Source organism: Cervus canadensis, chromosome 24 (genome assembly GCF_019320065.1).
Source record: "Cervus canadensis isolate Bull #8, Minnesota chromosome 24, ASM1932006v1, whole genome shotgun sequence".
Classification (NCBI taxonomy): Eukaryota; Metazoa; Chordata; class Mammalia; order Artiodactyla; family Cervidae; genus Cervus; species Cervus canadensis.
Window position 1 is genome coordinate 16,015,565 of NC_057409.1, and position 15,154 is coordinate 16,030,718.

The 15,154-nt window shown below is 53.4% G+C and overlaps 1 long non-coding RNA gene across 2 annotated transcripts; it reads right to left on the minus strand.

Moving 5' to 3' along the window:
- Positions 1-5,791: 5,791 nt before the first annotated feature.
- Positions 5,792-14,653, minus strand: LOC122426693. Of its 2 annotated transcripts, none has more exons than XR_006265214.1 (3): positions 14,505-14,653; positions 11,643-11,806; positions 5,792-5,971 (listed from the first exon to the last, which is right to left on the minus strand). It is a non-coding gene; the product is annotated as an uncharacterized LOC122426693 (long non-coding RNA). The 2 variants fall into 2 exon arrangements; XR_006265215.1 differs by lacking the exon at positions 5,792-5,971 and adding an exon at positions 9,855-11,124.
- Between the last annotated feature and the right edge of the window lie 501 nt (positions 14,654-15,154).

Below are 15,154 nucleotides of genomic sequence, written 5' to 3' on the forward strand. Positions count from 1 at the left end.
TCATTTCTTTATCAGCCTGTGGCTTTTAGACACCAAATCTTCTGTTCTAGGTTTCTCAACCTCCCTTTGAAGATTCCATTAAAGCAGTGGGCTTCCTCACCACAAGGGGTCATCTCTGATTACCTGGCACTCATAATGACATCTCTCCTGCTGCTCCCTAAACAGACTGAAATGACATTGTCTTCAGGGATCTATCTTTTTTTTTTTTTTTCATTTATTTTTATTAGTTGGAGGCTAATTATTTTACAATATTGTAGTGGTTTGTGCCATACATTGACATGAATCAGCCATGGATTTACATGTGTTCCTCGTCCCGATCCCCCTTCCTGCCTCCCTCTCCATCCCATCCCTCTGGGTCTTCCCAGTGCACCAGCCCTGAGCACTTGTCTCATGTATCCAACCTGGGCTGGTGATCTGTTTCACCCTTGATAGTATACTTGTTTCAATGCTGTTCTCTCTGAACATCCCACCCTCGCCTTCTCCCACAAAGTCTAAAAGTCTGTTCTGTACATCTGTGTCTCTTTTTCTGTTTTGCATATAGGGTTATCGTTACCATCTTTTAAAATTCCATATATATGTGTTAGTATACTGTATTGGTCTTTATCTTTCTGGCTTACTGCACTCTGTAAAATGGGCTCCAGTTTCATCCATCTCATTAGAGCTGATTCAAATGAATTCTTTTTAATGGCTGAGTAATATTCCATAGTGTATGTGTACCAGAGCTTCCTTATCCATTGGTCTGCTGATGAGCATCTAGGTTGCTTCCAGGGATCTATCTTAAGTCAAAGAGATTCTCAGTTATCTGGTTCCAACCCAACAGTCTTTTGAACTTTGTGGGTACCTGTTAGCTGTTTATGTCCATTTTGTATACTCCCCTATGCTGTGTGGCAGTGGCTTTGCTGGGATGTATCACTGGAAATGATAGGGTGCAAAGAATTGCTTCCCACAGAGGCTCAGTCACTTGCTTCACACGGGAACCCCAAAAGCTGTCAGCAGAGTCATCCATGACCTCCTGCCATAGAACAGTGGCTGGCAGGATGCATCCAGGGACCCTGACACCCTCAGCATCTGGAATGAGTCCCGTGCTCCTAAGTGTGAGACTCACAGCTTCCCATGAACTATGTGTGCTGGGGCTTCTCAGTTGGTGCTAGTGGCAAAGAACCTGCCTGCCAATGCAGGAAATGTAAGAGACGCGGGTTTGATCCCTGGGTGGGGAAGATCCCCTGGAGGAGGAAATGGCAACCCACTCCAGTATTCTTGCCAGGAGAATCCCATGGACAGAGGAAGCTGGCTGGCTACAGTCCATGGGTTTTAAAGGGTTGGACATGACTGAAGTGACTTAGCACACAGCACAAGAGTGTGCTTCTAATGCTCAACCCTGTGCCCCTTTGTCCACCCACTCCTGGGGCTGAGAAGGGAGAGGAGGGGTTCACAGAGGCCAGCATGGCGTGGGTCCCATGAGTCACCTTCTGGCACCTGAAGAGCACCCAGAGCTGTCTAGGAGAAGCAGCCTTCCGGAGAATAACCCAGACAGAGAGAGCCCAGCTGGACACCAGTGCTAGTTGCCCTCCTTGTGACAGACAGCTAGAAACTCGAAAGGTCGGACACAGAAGCCGGGAGGCAGAGTGGCAGGCCAACCACAGAGGAGGCCACCAGAAACCCAGGGAGCTGAAGTCCTCTTCTCAAGTGCTTATGTTTTTTTAAGAAAACAAATGTTTCGTAACGGAGCTTGGAGGGTTTCCTGGGCAGCCGCCAAGGCGGATCATTTGGCAATATCAGCCTGGGCCATCCGTGGCTTCTGAAGGGAACCTGGGAAGTTCATGGTCACACACCTGCCTGTGACCTCTCTCCTTAGGCTTGATTCTCCAGGCTTTGTAGATTCCTAAATTCTGACTGGGAGATTTGATCATCTGAAGTTTTAAAAGGAGTTTGGTGAAGATCTTTTTTTTTTTTTTTTTCTGGCAGTCTAAATCCTATCTTGAATTAACTCCTAACTACTCGATTAAAAATTAAGATATTGCTTCTTCAAAACAAAGTTTTTAATTCTTCAAAAATGACATTCCACTAATTAGCTTCTTAAAATCACTTACCCCATAATTGACCTGATGACCCTTCCTAGTTTTCTGCCATACACACTTCTTTTTTTCTATTCTTTGGCTGTGGTGGGTCTTCATTGCTGCACTCAGCCTTTCTCTAGTTGCAGCAAGCAAGGGGCTTCTCTTCATTGCGGTGCACTGGCTTCTCACTGTGGGGACTTCTCTCTTGTTGTGCAGCACAGGCTCTAGGCCCTTGGGCTTCAGTAGTTGCAGCTTGCAGCTTCTAGACTGTCCACTCAGTCCACTCAAGACAGATTCTTAACCACTGGCCCACCAGGGAAGCCCTGCCACACACTTCTCGGAGGTTGTGGGACAGACCCTCCCAATCTATAGTCTTATATGAGGCAGGTCGGATGCATCAGTTCCACTGTGGTTCTTGCTGTATTTGGCTTCATCTTACTGAGAAGTTGGTTAGGTACAAAGAAAGAAGCAAGCTGTCATGTCTGATGACATGCACATAACTTCACAGTGGTGAGCTGGAGCTGGTTCTCACCCCTCACCAGTTGGGAGCACATCTTCTCAACTCCACATTCCCTGACATCATGTTGGTCATTTGACATCAGCCATGGTGGGAGTATTTATACCAGGAAAACTGGCAAGCTGTACAAACCAGGCCTTTTTGTTGGGTGGCCAGGGCGGTGAGGAGAGTAGTGCTTAAAACATGTTTGGAAGAAACAAGAAACCCCAAATAGTTACCCATGCAGGGTGGAAGTGGAGCACAAGGGTGTCTGAGTTTCTCTTTTACTTTTTGAATTTTTTATCACGTGTATCATTTTTTTTAAAAAGAGAACTTGCTTTTTTTAGGAATAAAGACTTCCTTCCATGTTTATTAAACCCATACCATCAGCTGGAAACTGCCCGGGCTGAGCTGCCGGTTGAGGAAGTGATCAGAGCCTAGAGTTGTGTCCTCGCAGTGGCCACAGTGGAGCGACATCCTGGGGAATGGGGTGGAGGCTGGGCAGGGGTGGAGCCTGAGGGTGGACAGAGCGCAGAGCAGGAGGGCAGTCCTGCTAGAACTCCATGCCAAGTCTGAGAGGGGACCCACAGTAATGACAGGCCCCGAGCCAAGGTGTCAGCCCAAAACTCGGGTCATCAAACCCCAAGGATCAGAAACATGGATGTGAAGACAGGACACCCCAAATGGCGCAGCTCCAGGGAGGATGGGAGAGGCGGAGGTGTACAGAACAGGGTACAAGGTTCACAGGAGGAGCTTCTAGATTACGGGGCTGAGGGGCAACGCTTTAGGTCATTCCCAAGACCATTTCCCCTGCAGCATATGTTAAAAGGGGACAGCCGCTCTGCCCAGGAAGGAAGGCAGGCAAACTGGGGAAGGCAGGAAACAAGCACAAACAGGTTCCCAGACACTGGGGAAAAGGCGCCCACAAGCCCCCGAGGGAGGCTGTGGTAAACAAGTTCCAGGGAGTGAGGCAGCGCTCCAGGCGGATTCCAGGAACCTCGTCAGGCTGCAGAAAGGCCCCGAGAGGCCCCGGTCAGTGTCTGGGAGTGGGGCGGAGGTTCCCATCGGAGGAGTTTGCCGTGGCTTGAAGATTCTGGGCAGAGATAATGGAGGGCTCAGGTGCAAGAATGGGCCACAACCAGGAAAATCCATCCAAGACACAAAGCAAATGCAGGACCCAGTGGGCAGCCCTGGAAAAGGCTGGCAGGACCCCAGTGCTGGGGGAAATGGAGGCCGCATCCCACCCCCTCCTTGAGGGCTGGATACTTGGGAAGAGAGACTCTTCAGGAAGCTGAGCACAAGGAGGCCACGCCTTGCCTGGACTGGTCAGGAAACTAGGGGACGGGTAGCGGAGGATGGAGTGGGATGCTCCCTGTGGCAACAGCTGAATCCCACATCTGTGCCCTCCGTGGCCCTCAGACATTTACAAGCCTCCACCTGACAATGCAGGTGGGCAGTCCTTTTTGAAGTCATTAAGAGGGCTGCCACTAGTTGCGAAGGAATTGCATATCCCACCTTGTAAACACCTAAGTGTGGTGATGAGCCACAAGGATTAACAAGGCCACGACTTGGTCCCCTTTCTTTTTAACTTGCTGCTAAAAGTCTTCAATTTTTTATTTTTTAAATTTATTTTTAATATTTTTTTGGCTGCACCACATGGCTTGTGGGATCTTAGATCCTCGACCAAGGACTGAATCTGTGCCGTCAGCAGTGGAAGCGTGGAATCCTAACCACTGGACCACCAGGGAATTCAAATTCCTAAGACCTTCATTTTTAAGATAAATTAGATGCATAAATCTCTTATCACGGGCACAGGATGTTCCCTATCTCCTTCCATACTGCTGAGAACTGTTGTTGTTGTTCAGTCGCTAAGTCACATCTGACTCTTTGTGACCCCATAAACTGCAGCACGCCAGGCTTCCCTGTCCTTCACTATCTGTCTGAGTTTGCTCAAACTCACGTCCATTGAGCAACTATGTCATCCTCTGTTGCCCCTTTCTCCTCTTGCCCTCAGTCTTTCCCAGCATCAGGGTCTTTTCCAGTGAGTTGACTCTTTGCATCAGCTGGCCAAAGTATTGGAGCTTCGGCTTCAGTATCAGTCCTTCCAATGACTATTCAGGGTTGATTTCCCTTAGGATTGACTGGTTTGATCTTCTCGCTGTCCAAGGGACTCTCGAGAGTCTCCTCCAGCAACACAGTTCAAAAGCATCAACGCTCAGCTTTCTTTATGGTCCAGTTCTCACATCGGTACATGACTACTGCTGAGAACTGATCAAACTTAAAATACTGCTGAACCTACTGATTAATGACCTTCAGCCCCAAAAGCCCCAAGTCAATTACAGGTAAACTAAGTCAGTTTCACTGTCAACATGTTGAATGTTGATGGACATCACTAAATCATAATATCCAACAGCTTCAACTATTCGGGGGCATATTTTACAGCTAACTCATGCCCCAAAGCTTGTTGAGAGGTCAGCAACCCACCAGCGGATACTCAGAGGAAGACTTGCCCAGGCTTGGTCACTCACTTAACCACCACGGAGACTTGTGGCTGCAGTGTCCTGTGGTGTGCTCTGAGGATGCTGAAAGGTCCTGGCCCTAAGTAGAGGACAGGAGAGGCCCATGACAGCCGTGCCACCACCAGGCTGTAGGCTCCAAAGACAGCCCTGTGCTGTATTTGTGATTATATCTTGCACCTAACAGGAGCCCTAATGCTTAATAGGTGCTCAATAAATAATTACAGTGAATAATATGACATGCCTCTGATAACAAACATTTGAGAAATCAGGAGGAAGCAGTGAATTCTGCTAGGGAACTGAAGAAGCCTTCACAGATGAGGCCACAGAATCAAGCTGGTCCTTCAACGTAGGAGTCAACAGGCAGAAAAGAGAGAAGGGCAGTCCAGGAAGAGGGTAGCGAATGGGAGGGTGTGATGTCTCAAGAGGTCAGGAAGGAAGGAAGGCAGGATGAAGAAGGATCTTGAAATACAGGAAGGTCCAGGCCCTGTAGACTCTATGCTCTTAAGAGTCCACTGTCCACATGACAAGCTCTTCTTAGCATCAGGAGCCAAGTTGCCTCTTTAGAAACATTACTTTCTTTTTGTCCAATAGTGAAACCATGCTGTTTCCTTTCTCAGCCTGACTGCCAGGAAGCTCCTTAAGTGCTGGGTTCCTTATACCTTTTTTGTAACATGGGGCCCTGTAACAGCCCCATGTAGCACTCTTTACCCTAGGTCCTGTGTTAGTTCTCTATTGCCGCAAAACACAACAAACATGGCATCTTAAGACAATACACCTTTATTATTCAGTTTATCACGGGAGTCTGAGCTCTTTAGCAGGGCTTCAGTCAAGGTGCTGGCCAGGGCTGGGGTCTCATCTGAGGTTTGACTGAGGAAGAATCTGCTTGCAAACTCACGTGGCTGTTGGCAGAATTCAGTTCTTTACAGGCGACAGGCAGAAGCCTCAGTTTCTTGCTTGGTGCCAGCTAGGATCCTACCCACTCTACAGGCAGTCCACAGCATGGCAGCTTGCTTCTTCAAAGTCAGTAAGGAGGTCCCCTAGCAAGATGGTTGTTACCATCTAGCATAACACAATCACACACACACACAACCACACAACTCATCACCTTTGCCCTATGTTACTGGTTAGAACAAGTGCCACACACCCATGCCTCCCTCTCACACCCAGGAGGAAGGCTCATGGGGCCACCTCAAATCTGTTCACTGCAAGTCCTCATCGGGTAGTAACCGCTCTCTAATTGAACTACTCCTTTTGGCAAATAAGAGCATCAGGTCACATAGACATACACAGTGAAGTGAGTAAACAGTTCCTGCTAAGAATGCTCTCCCTGCCCCCACAGCATTCACTGCAATGTGGGGCACAGATTAAGTTGATAACTATGAGATGAAGACATATTATAGGATTCACATTACTGCTAGAAAGACTGAGAGTCTTCTACCATCAATGTGATTATCTGATTGTCATAAATTTCTTGATTGACAAACATAAAACAAAGGTAGTAGTCATAAAGTGGGAACTAGGTCAGATATCTGCTGCTGCTAAGTCACTTCAGTTGTGTCCGACTCTTCGTGACCCCACGGACTGCAGCCTACCAGGCTCCTCCGTCCATGGGATTTTCCAGGCAAGAGTACTGGAGAGGGTTGCCATTGCCTTCTCTAGGTCAGATATCACTATTATGAATTTGGCCCTTCCCTGGAAAAATGTCTCTTAACCCCCAGCACCTATTGTTTTCCCCTACATTATAGATATAGTTAGTGCAAAGTTTCACTAGCACAGTATGAAACTCTGGGCTCTGAGGTCACATGGCATCAAGCTTAGTCACTGACTGTATAACCTTGGACAAGTTACTTAACTTCCAATAAGGACAGCAAATGCTTGTTTAGTATCTGCTACGTACCAGGCTTGGGCTTCCCTGGTGACTCAGTGGTAAAGAATCCGCTTGCAACGTAGGAGGCAGCCTGCAATGCAGGCAACTCCGGTTCGATCCCTGGGTCGGGAAGATTTCTTGGAGAAGGAAATAGGAACCCACTCCAGTATTCTTGCTGGGACCATCCCGCGGACAGAGGAGGCTGGCAGGCTACAGTCCACAGGGTCGTAAGAGTCGGACATGACTTAGGGACTAAACCACCACTACCACCATATGCCAGGCTTTTAACATACATTAAATTCATTAAAATTCATATACATTCATTTAACCCATATAAACACCCAGGAGAGTAGGCACCATTATTAACCCATTTATAGATAAGAAAACTAAGGGATGATTAAGCAGGGCCTAAGATTCTCAACTTAAGCAAGATCATGGAGATTGAAGGGTTGTGCCTGACTGCTCAGTCGGTAAGTTGTGTCCAGCTCTTTGCGACCTCGTGGTCTGTAGCCTGCCAGCCTCCTCTGTCCATGGGATTTTTCCAGGCAGGAACATTGGAGTGGGTTGTCATTTCCTTTTCCAGGGGATTTTCCTGACCCAGGGATTGAACCAGTGGTCTCCTGTGTCTCCTGCATTGGCAAGTGGATTTTTTTACCACTAGTGCCACCTGGGAAGCCCGAAGGGTTAGTGGTGGACAAGATAATTGAGGGCAAGGTAAAAGCAAATAGGATGCTAGTGCTAGCAGATTCTCTAACCTGGGGTCCCCATTGCTGACCCTGGCCAAGGACAGCCAAAAACCCTGTGGTGCAGGGCAAGGGGCCCTGTCTCAGCTTCTGGAACCTTCCACTAGTTCCACAAGGGCAAGGGCATCTGTGTTAACCTGTGAGCAAGAGGAAGCCCAGGAACCAAGACTTTGTGGTCCTGGGATGACTAGTGGATAGAGGTGGCCGAAGTTCAGCCTCTGAGAGCAGAGAAGAGGGGAATGGGCTGGAATAGAGTGGGCTCAACCAACAGAGATACACCTGGAGAAAGGGCCCTTTCAGAACAGCTGGCCTCCCCAAGACTGTTCAGCAAACAAGATGATGCAGCAGGGACGGGGGAAGAGGCTGGCACTCAGAGGGGTCTAAGGACCCTCCCTTTCACTCCTCACAGCCAGGAGGCTCTGGGTCTCTGCAGATCTGGGGGTCCCTTACTGAGGGTCCCTGCATCCTTCTCCTGCCCTCACCTCCAGATCTTTAGCCCTCTGAGGCTGCCTCCTGTCGGGGCTGTGGGGAGGGGACCCGTCAGAGTCCCCAGACTCTCACAGAGTCAGATACCCTCTTAATTCAGAACCCCTTCCTCTGCCCAGATGCCCCTTCATCCTTGTACCCCAGCTTGCAGGCCACCATGGGAGTCTGGCTTCTCCGCAGGGCTTAGCAAAAAAAAAAAAAAGAAACAGTGTTTCTTACATTTTCCCCGCCAACATGGCGGGGTAATAGCCAGGAGGCTCCGCCGGTTCGGAGACACAAAATGAAGGTAGCTCAGTGCAGAACCAGGCTGCAGACATAGTCCCCACGGGGCACATGGAAACCGCATGCCTGTCCTCACTCCCTCGAACACCACCTCCCACCCCCGCATCTCCCATCTCCCCTTTCCGCCTGCCTGTTTCCCCTTCCTTGGGGTGGGGGGGCGGACAGAGGAGTCCCCCGCGCTTTGGCGCTTGCTGCCCGCGAGCGTGCCCATTTTCCCGTGGGGGCGGGCGCATTTCTACTCGCGAGCTGTCGGCGCGCGCTGGGCACACACGGCGATCTCTCGCTGTGATATCAGGGGCCGTTGGCGCGCGCCCGGGTGCCCCTCTGGGCCGCCTGCCCTTGGGGAGAAATGTGAGCCCCCAACACAAGCTGGAGGCTCTGCAGACACTGCACCGGCCCGACCCTCGGCCCCGGAGGTGCAGCCCAGGAGGGACTCGGGGCGCCAAGAGCGCGTAACGAAACGCAGGAGCGCTCAGGCCGGGTGACAGTCAACTTGGCGCACAAACACGGGCTCAGGGGCCGCGAGCCTTGGCGGCGGGGACGGAACGGACGGTGCGGTGCGTCTGGGATCGCAGGGTCCCGCGGGCCGGGGGCGGGGAGGCGGCTCCTCCATGCTCCAGTTGAGCCCTGGAAAAACCCCGGCGCGCAGGAGAGAGGCGGGCCAGCTCGCAGGCACGGCCGCGGATGGCGGGAACAAAGACGGCCCGCGGCCGGATGCAGTCATGGAAAAACCCATCGGGGCGCCGGGGCGGGCGCGACAGGGGAGGGGCGGAGCGCGTCCGGCCGCCCCGCCACCCTCGCCGGCCGGCCCGGGCGGGGCTGCTCTCGGATCCCGCCCCGGGAGCGCTTCTCGCGGGCAGAGGAGGGAGACCCGGGAAAACAGAGAATGCCGGGCGGGAAGGGGCGGCCTGGGAACCGAGAACCAGAAGTACCCTGGCTCCGGGGGCGGCGTGCATCCTGGCTCCGCCAGCACACCCCCGTGCTCTCGGCCGGGACTGGAGGGTAGCCGGCCTGGTGCGCGCCGGGTACACGCGGGCTGCACACGGCCACTGGGCAGCTGCGACAGCGGGTGGTGGCCGGCCTCTAGGGGGCGCGCAGACACCTCTCCCCCACCCCCAGGCCAGGGCGCGGACGCGTGTGCGGCGGCTCACACGCCTCTGTACACACATGATCATATACACGCACGTGCTCCCCGACACGCGAGCCAACCCCAGCTCCCAGGACAGAGGGAAGGAAAGCGTCCTAAGAAGCGGGGCGGATTAGATGCTTCTTTGGCGGCCCCCAGGGCAGGTGACAGAACCTCAGGAGCTAGAGGCGAGGACCCTTAGAATCTGACGCCGAGGTTAGGGTCCCCCCTCCCCCCTACTTTACAGGTGTGTGCCAGGATACCATCTCAGAGCTAGAGTTTCCCTCCCGTTCAGGACGCCGCCTGCCGGTCCTGGTCTTAGGAACACGCTTGGAGGCTAAAGATTTTTTTTTTCTCTTTAGAAAAGGAAAGTGTTGGCTGGAGTCGGGCTCAGTGACTTCTGAGGCCTTTCCAGTTACGACTTATTATGAAGAAGGAACTGGACCCAGAGACCATAAAAGGAGTTGGTGGGAGCGGAGGAAAAAAAACCTTGGTGCCTGGTTTGGCCCCAGCCACAGGCTCAAACGTCCCCTTGTTGGTGCTTCTGCCTGCAGTGGGGCGCCAGGGTGCAAACGAGAACCCATGGGGGGGGTCCCTGGGGTGGGGAGGGGACGTGGAAGAGGACATGATTTTGGGGGGCCCAGAGCCAGATTCTGGAGAAGAGACCTCAGGGTCCGCCTGAGTGGGGAGGCTGCTAGGTTGGGGTGGCAGGTGGGGCTTCTTGAAGCCCGGAGGGAAGGGAGCCCACCACCTCAAAAAGTTTAGGAACAGGGCTACCTTTCTGAGGTCTGGCTGTTGGAATTGTGGGAATACAGTTGTGCTGGGAGTTCCAGCCACCTCCCAGAATACAGGGTGAGTAGAAGCAGGCACACCAGCGACAGGACAGGGTCAGAGGAGCTGGCAGCCACTTGTGGTCTCCTTGGGAACTGAGGTTGGAATCAAATGACCCAGACCCGGCCTCTCCCTAACTTCCTGGTTTGGGGGATCTGATCCGACATCTCTGGACCTCAGATTCCTCATCTGTAAAGTGGGAACGAGAGCTGTTCGGTAGGCTCCCTCCATCCTGCCTGACTTCCTTTTCCACTTCTCAAAGCCCCTGGAGCTTGCTCATCAGGACTCCTTCCAAGGCCTAATTTCTTGAGAGCAGGTGGGGTCCAGTGGGACGTAGGCTGGGGAGCAGCGCCCCCTCGTGGTAAATATCGGGAGGGCTCGGTTATTCCGGGAGGACTCACGCGGGCTACCCTGCTTTTGGTGCCTGATGGGGGCTCTGGCAAGTTAGAGCTTCCAGGGGCTGATCCTGGGGCTCCACTCAGGGAAGCTTTTCCATCTTGCTTCAGCTACCCAGTTGAGCAACCAGAGAGAATTCTGCTTCCCGCAGCAGCCTCCCGTCTGCCTTCTCACAGCCCTGCTTCTCCTCTTCTCCAGGCTTCTCTCACTTCTGTCCCGGAGGAATCCATTTGGCATTTACACTGTGCTTTACGGCTTACACAGCACTTTGACACACATTAACTCGTCCCTGAGGTGTGCTCTTTCTGGGTGGTGACGGCCCTAGATGGATAGAGGATCCTGGTTTGGGGCGTGGCTCCAGCACCAGAGGGCTGGTTTGGATCCTGCCTCCTCCATCCAGCTGTGTAACCAGGGCGACGCTCAAAACATTGAATAACCAGTAGGACAGGCAGTGACCAATCAGAACAGGCCCTGCCCTAAACACCAGGTACAGCCAAATATGTGTACCTGCTGAAGATTCTGGAACAGTCTCAGCCTCACGGGGCCTAGGTTTCTCTATCTGCAGTAAGGACACGGTGATCCCACTTTATAGGACTGTTGTGGAGACTGAATTAGTTACTGCATGTAAAAGATGGAGAAACCAGCGTCTGGCACATAGAAAGCACCCACTAAGAGCTTTATTACTGGTCCCATCTCTTCTCAGACTCTGTGACTCAGGGTAAGCGCCACTCTTTAAGGGATAACAACTCCCCTCCCCGCAGGGAGCCTCTATATGCATCTGGGCTTGCCCCCAGCTCACTTCCCACTTACCACACTTCCTCTATAGTTATACTACTCACCAGAAGTGCTTCTCAAGCTTTCCCACATATCCAAATTTCTGGGAGACCTTATTACGCTGCAGATTCTGATTGAGAAGGTCTGTGTGGGGCCTGGGATTCTTTATTTCCTACAAGCTCCCAAGTGGTGCTGATGCTGGTCTGAGAAGCAAGACTCCCAGAGATCACTGCAGAAAAAGAAATGTCAGCAGTTTGTAAGCCATAAATGTTCACTGAGCACTTACTCGGTGCAAGGCTTCCCTGGTGGCTCAGATGGTAAAGAATCCGACTGCAGTGCAGGAGACCTGGGTTCGATCCCCGGGTAGGGAAGATCCCCTGGGTCAGGGAGAAGGGCAACCCACTCCAGTATTCTTGCCTGGAGAACTCCATGGACAGAGGAGCCTAGCAGGCTACAGTCCATGGGGTCTCAAAGAGTTGGACACGACTGAGCGACTAACACACACAGTCAGTGCAAGGCTGTGCAAGGATACAAACAGTCCAAGGGCTGGGCTCCAACCTCAAGTGGCAGACTAGTTATCTTGCACAAATGGAGGTTAAAACCTAGTAATTGGGCCAAAGGGCTAACATGTGCCAAAGGGTGTGCATGTGGTGAATCCATTCTCTGCCCTGTAGCCAGAGTGATGCCTTGAACAGGTGATGCTCTTGGCTTTGGCCAAGATATTTTACTTTCTTCAGTTCAGGTGATCCCCAGAGAGGGCTGACAGCTGAGGGTCCTTGTCTGAAGCCTGTACTCCCAGCTCTGGGGTACCCTAAGTCCTTCAAGCCTGCAGGAGAATGGATGGTGCAGCACAATGCCCCCAAGGGGGTATGCACTCTGGCAGGACAGGAATCAGCGAAGCTGGTGGAGGGGGCGGGCTGTGCAGGGAGTCCAGCAGAGGAGTTTGCCGGGCCTGATCCCAGGGTGGAGATGAACCAGATGGGCTGAGGCAGAAGTTCTCTCCCTTGGTTCCCTGAGGACAGAGTGGGATGAATCATGGGTGGGATGTAGACCACAGGCACAACCTCGGCTTTTGTTCTTCTGTATTGTTGTATTAATCAGTGTCAACTTATCATCCATCAGCTGCTATACTTCAGATTTCATCACTTTAGGTAGATAACCCTCATATTTTTCCAAGAGCAAGTGTTGTTCAGCTTGAAATAGGGAATCAGACAGTCAGCATTTGCAGGAATGCGCATTTCTAGAAGTGTTCTGTGGTTTGGGTCCTTTGCTAAGAAAGCACCAGGTCCACCCCTCCGCCCGCACATGTGATATCTTGTGAGCCTCTTTGAGGCCACCCTAGATGTCCACATTGTGTTGATTGGATGGTGTGGACAGTGATCCAGGAAGCAGCCGGCAGCAGCATGGGGAGAGGTCAGCAGAGGGACCCGAGAGAAGAGGCAGGCTATGCCCAGGAAGGAGGCTTGCTTGGTGTCAGGGACACAGCAGCTGGATTGGCCTCATGAGGCTGTACCCTGTGCAGTCCCATGGGGTTCCGGGCTTGGCTTAATGCTTCGCCGTCCCTGTCTTGATGTCCTTTTTTTTATTTTCATTTTTGTTTTTGTTGTTGTTGTCTTGACATTCTCAATACTTTTTGAAGAAGGGGCCTTGTATTTTCGCTTCACTTGGGACCCATACATTATGTAGCTTGTTCTGCTTGCCGGCTCTGTTTCCTGGGCCCAGGGCCCATTCTGCAGGGCCCGTCTGGGAGTGACTCAAGAACACGGGCTGGGGGAGGTGGGCCTGGGGCCGGGGGGGTGGGGGGGGGGGATCCTTGAACAGGTCTTTGTGTGAATCTGGGATCATGGAGCTTGCTCCACCCAGAGGGGAGGAGAGGATGAAGGCTGTAGGCTTTTCCCAATTGAGAACCAGGCCCAGGAAGCCAGCCCCGGAGGCTGGTCTTTCAGAGATGCCAGGTGCCTATGCTGTCTTCCGAGCCCCCATCAGTGAGACTAAGAGACAGGAGGGCCACAGGGATGGAGTAGAGGCCTCGCTTGGGTGGGACCGGCGGAGCGTGCCCTGGCTCCTGGGTCAACAATTGGCCAGGATGTGGGTGCCCTCTGGCCTGGGTTCAGATATCTGTGTCCCGGAGTCCAGCCCACTGGACAGCTCCTTGGAGACAGACTGTGAGAAGCTTGGGTGTTACTCTGTTTTGACAGGTGGCATATGGAGGAAGGAGCCTGAGAGGCCTGGACAGACTGTGTCACTTAAGTCCTGAGACCCAGTTAGGGGCTGAGTCCTGAGGGGACCCACTCCCCCCTCCCTTCTCCACCCCTCACCCTCGCCTTCCTGGGCCTGGGCCAGCTTTCAGGCCCAAATTTAGGTCATGGCTTTGTCTTTGCACACCTGATGCTCTTTCTGCTCCTGTGGTGTCTTGTCCCTCCCCTTCTTCCACTCCAGGTTGGAACAATATCCTCTCTCAGGGGAACATCCGCCGTCCCATGGGAAGGGCGTAAAGAGCTCCCACTGTGTGCCAGCGAGGGTGACTGAGGCCCGGGCTGCTCCAAACAGGAGTGCGTTACTTCAAGGAGTTCACCCAGCTGAACATTTATAAGTAGGACAAAGCCTGGCGGACCCGGGGCCCCTCGAGTGGGGAGAAAACCTGGGCGCCAGGGAGCAGAGTGGGGGCGTCCAGCTTTGGGCGCAGACCCCGCCCCGCCGGGGTCGCCGGTCTCCGAGAGCTGAAAAGGGCCTCTGTGTTCCGTCTCCTGTCTGCCCGCGGGCCAGGAGCGCATTTCCGCAGCTGCGCCAGACCCCGGAGGCTCCGCAGACCCTCGGGGGACAGACGCAAATAGTTCCCGGCCCAGCTGCCCAGCCAGTTACCTTGGGAACCAAACTCAATCGCCTGACGTCACTGGGCCGTTGCGTAGCAACCGGCAAAGACTCACCCTGCAGCTCTCCCCGCCTCCGCGGTGAGGTAGCCGTCGCCATGGAGACGGCGGGACTGGGCAGGGCGGTGGATACCCTGCCCGGCTGCCCTCCTCCTCGCCCCTCGCCCGCCTGGTCGCGTCCTCCGCTCCTCCCCGCGACGGAAGGGGACCAGCCCCAGCGGAGGAAATGGCGCCTCCTGGCCTCAGGCCGGCTGGCGAGGGCCCCGTGGTGGCCTAAAGTGCGTCCTGCCGCCAACTGGGATCTCTCTCCCAGAGAGGCCTTTGTTCACCGTCACCCACCTGACTGCCCCCTTTTCGGTTCCCAGCCTGGGTTCCTGCTCTGGAGACAAGGAGCAGGTGGCAGCACGGGGCATTTCCCCCACTCCCCACCCCCATCGCCCAGGACATCTCAGCAGTGTTTGGCCACCTGCCTTGTGGGAGGAGACACTGGGCCCTGCTCACACCACTCTGCTCCCATCCTTGGTTCCCTCCTCCACCTTCCCCTGGTGCTGTGACATTCACCTCCATGCCTGCCTGCCGGTGCTGGGTGCGGTTTGGCCAGGCCACCCCTGGGTGGGGGGGAGTGGGGAGGGTAGAGCCTACCTGACCGCTTTCCAGAGTTTCTGTTGTGGGTGTTGTTCCGCGGTTGCCCCATCTCCATTTCACAC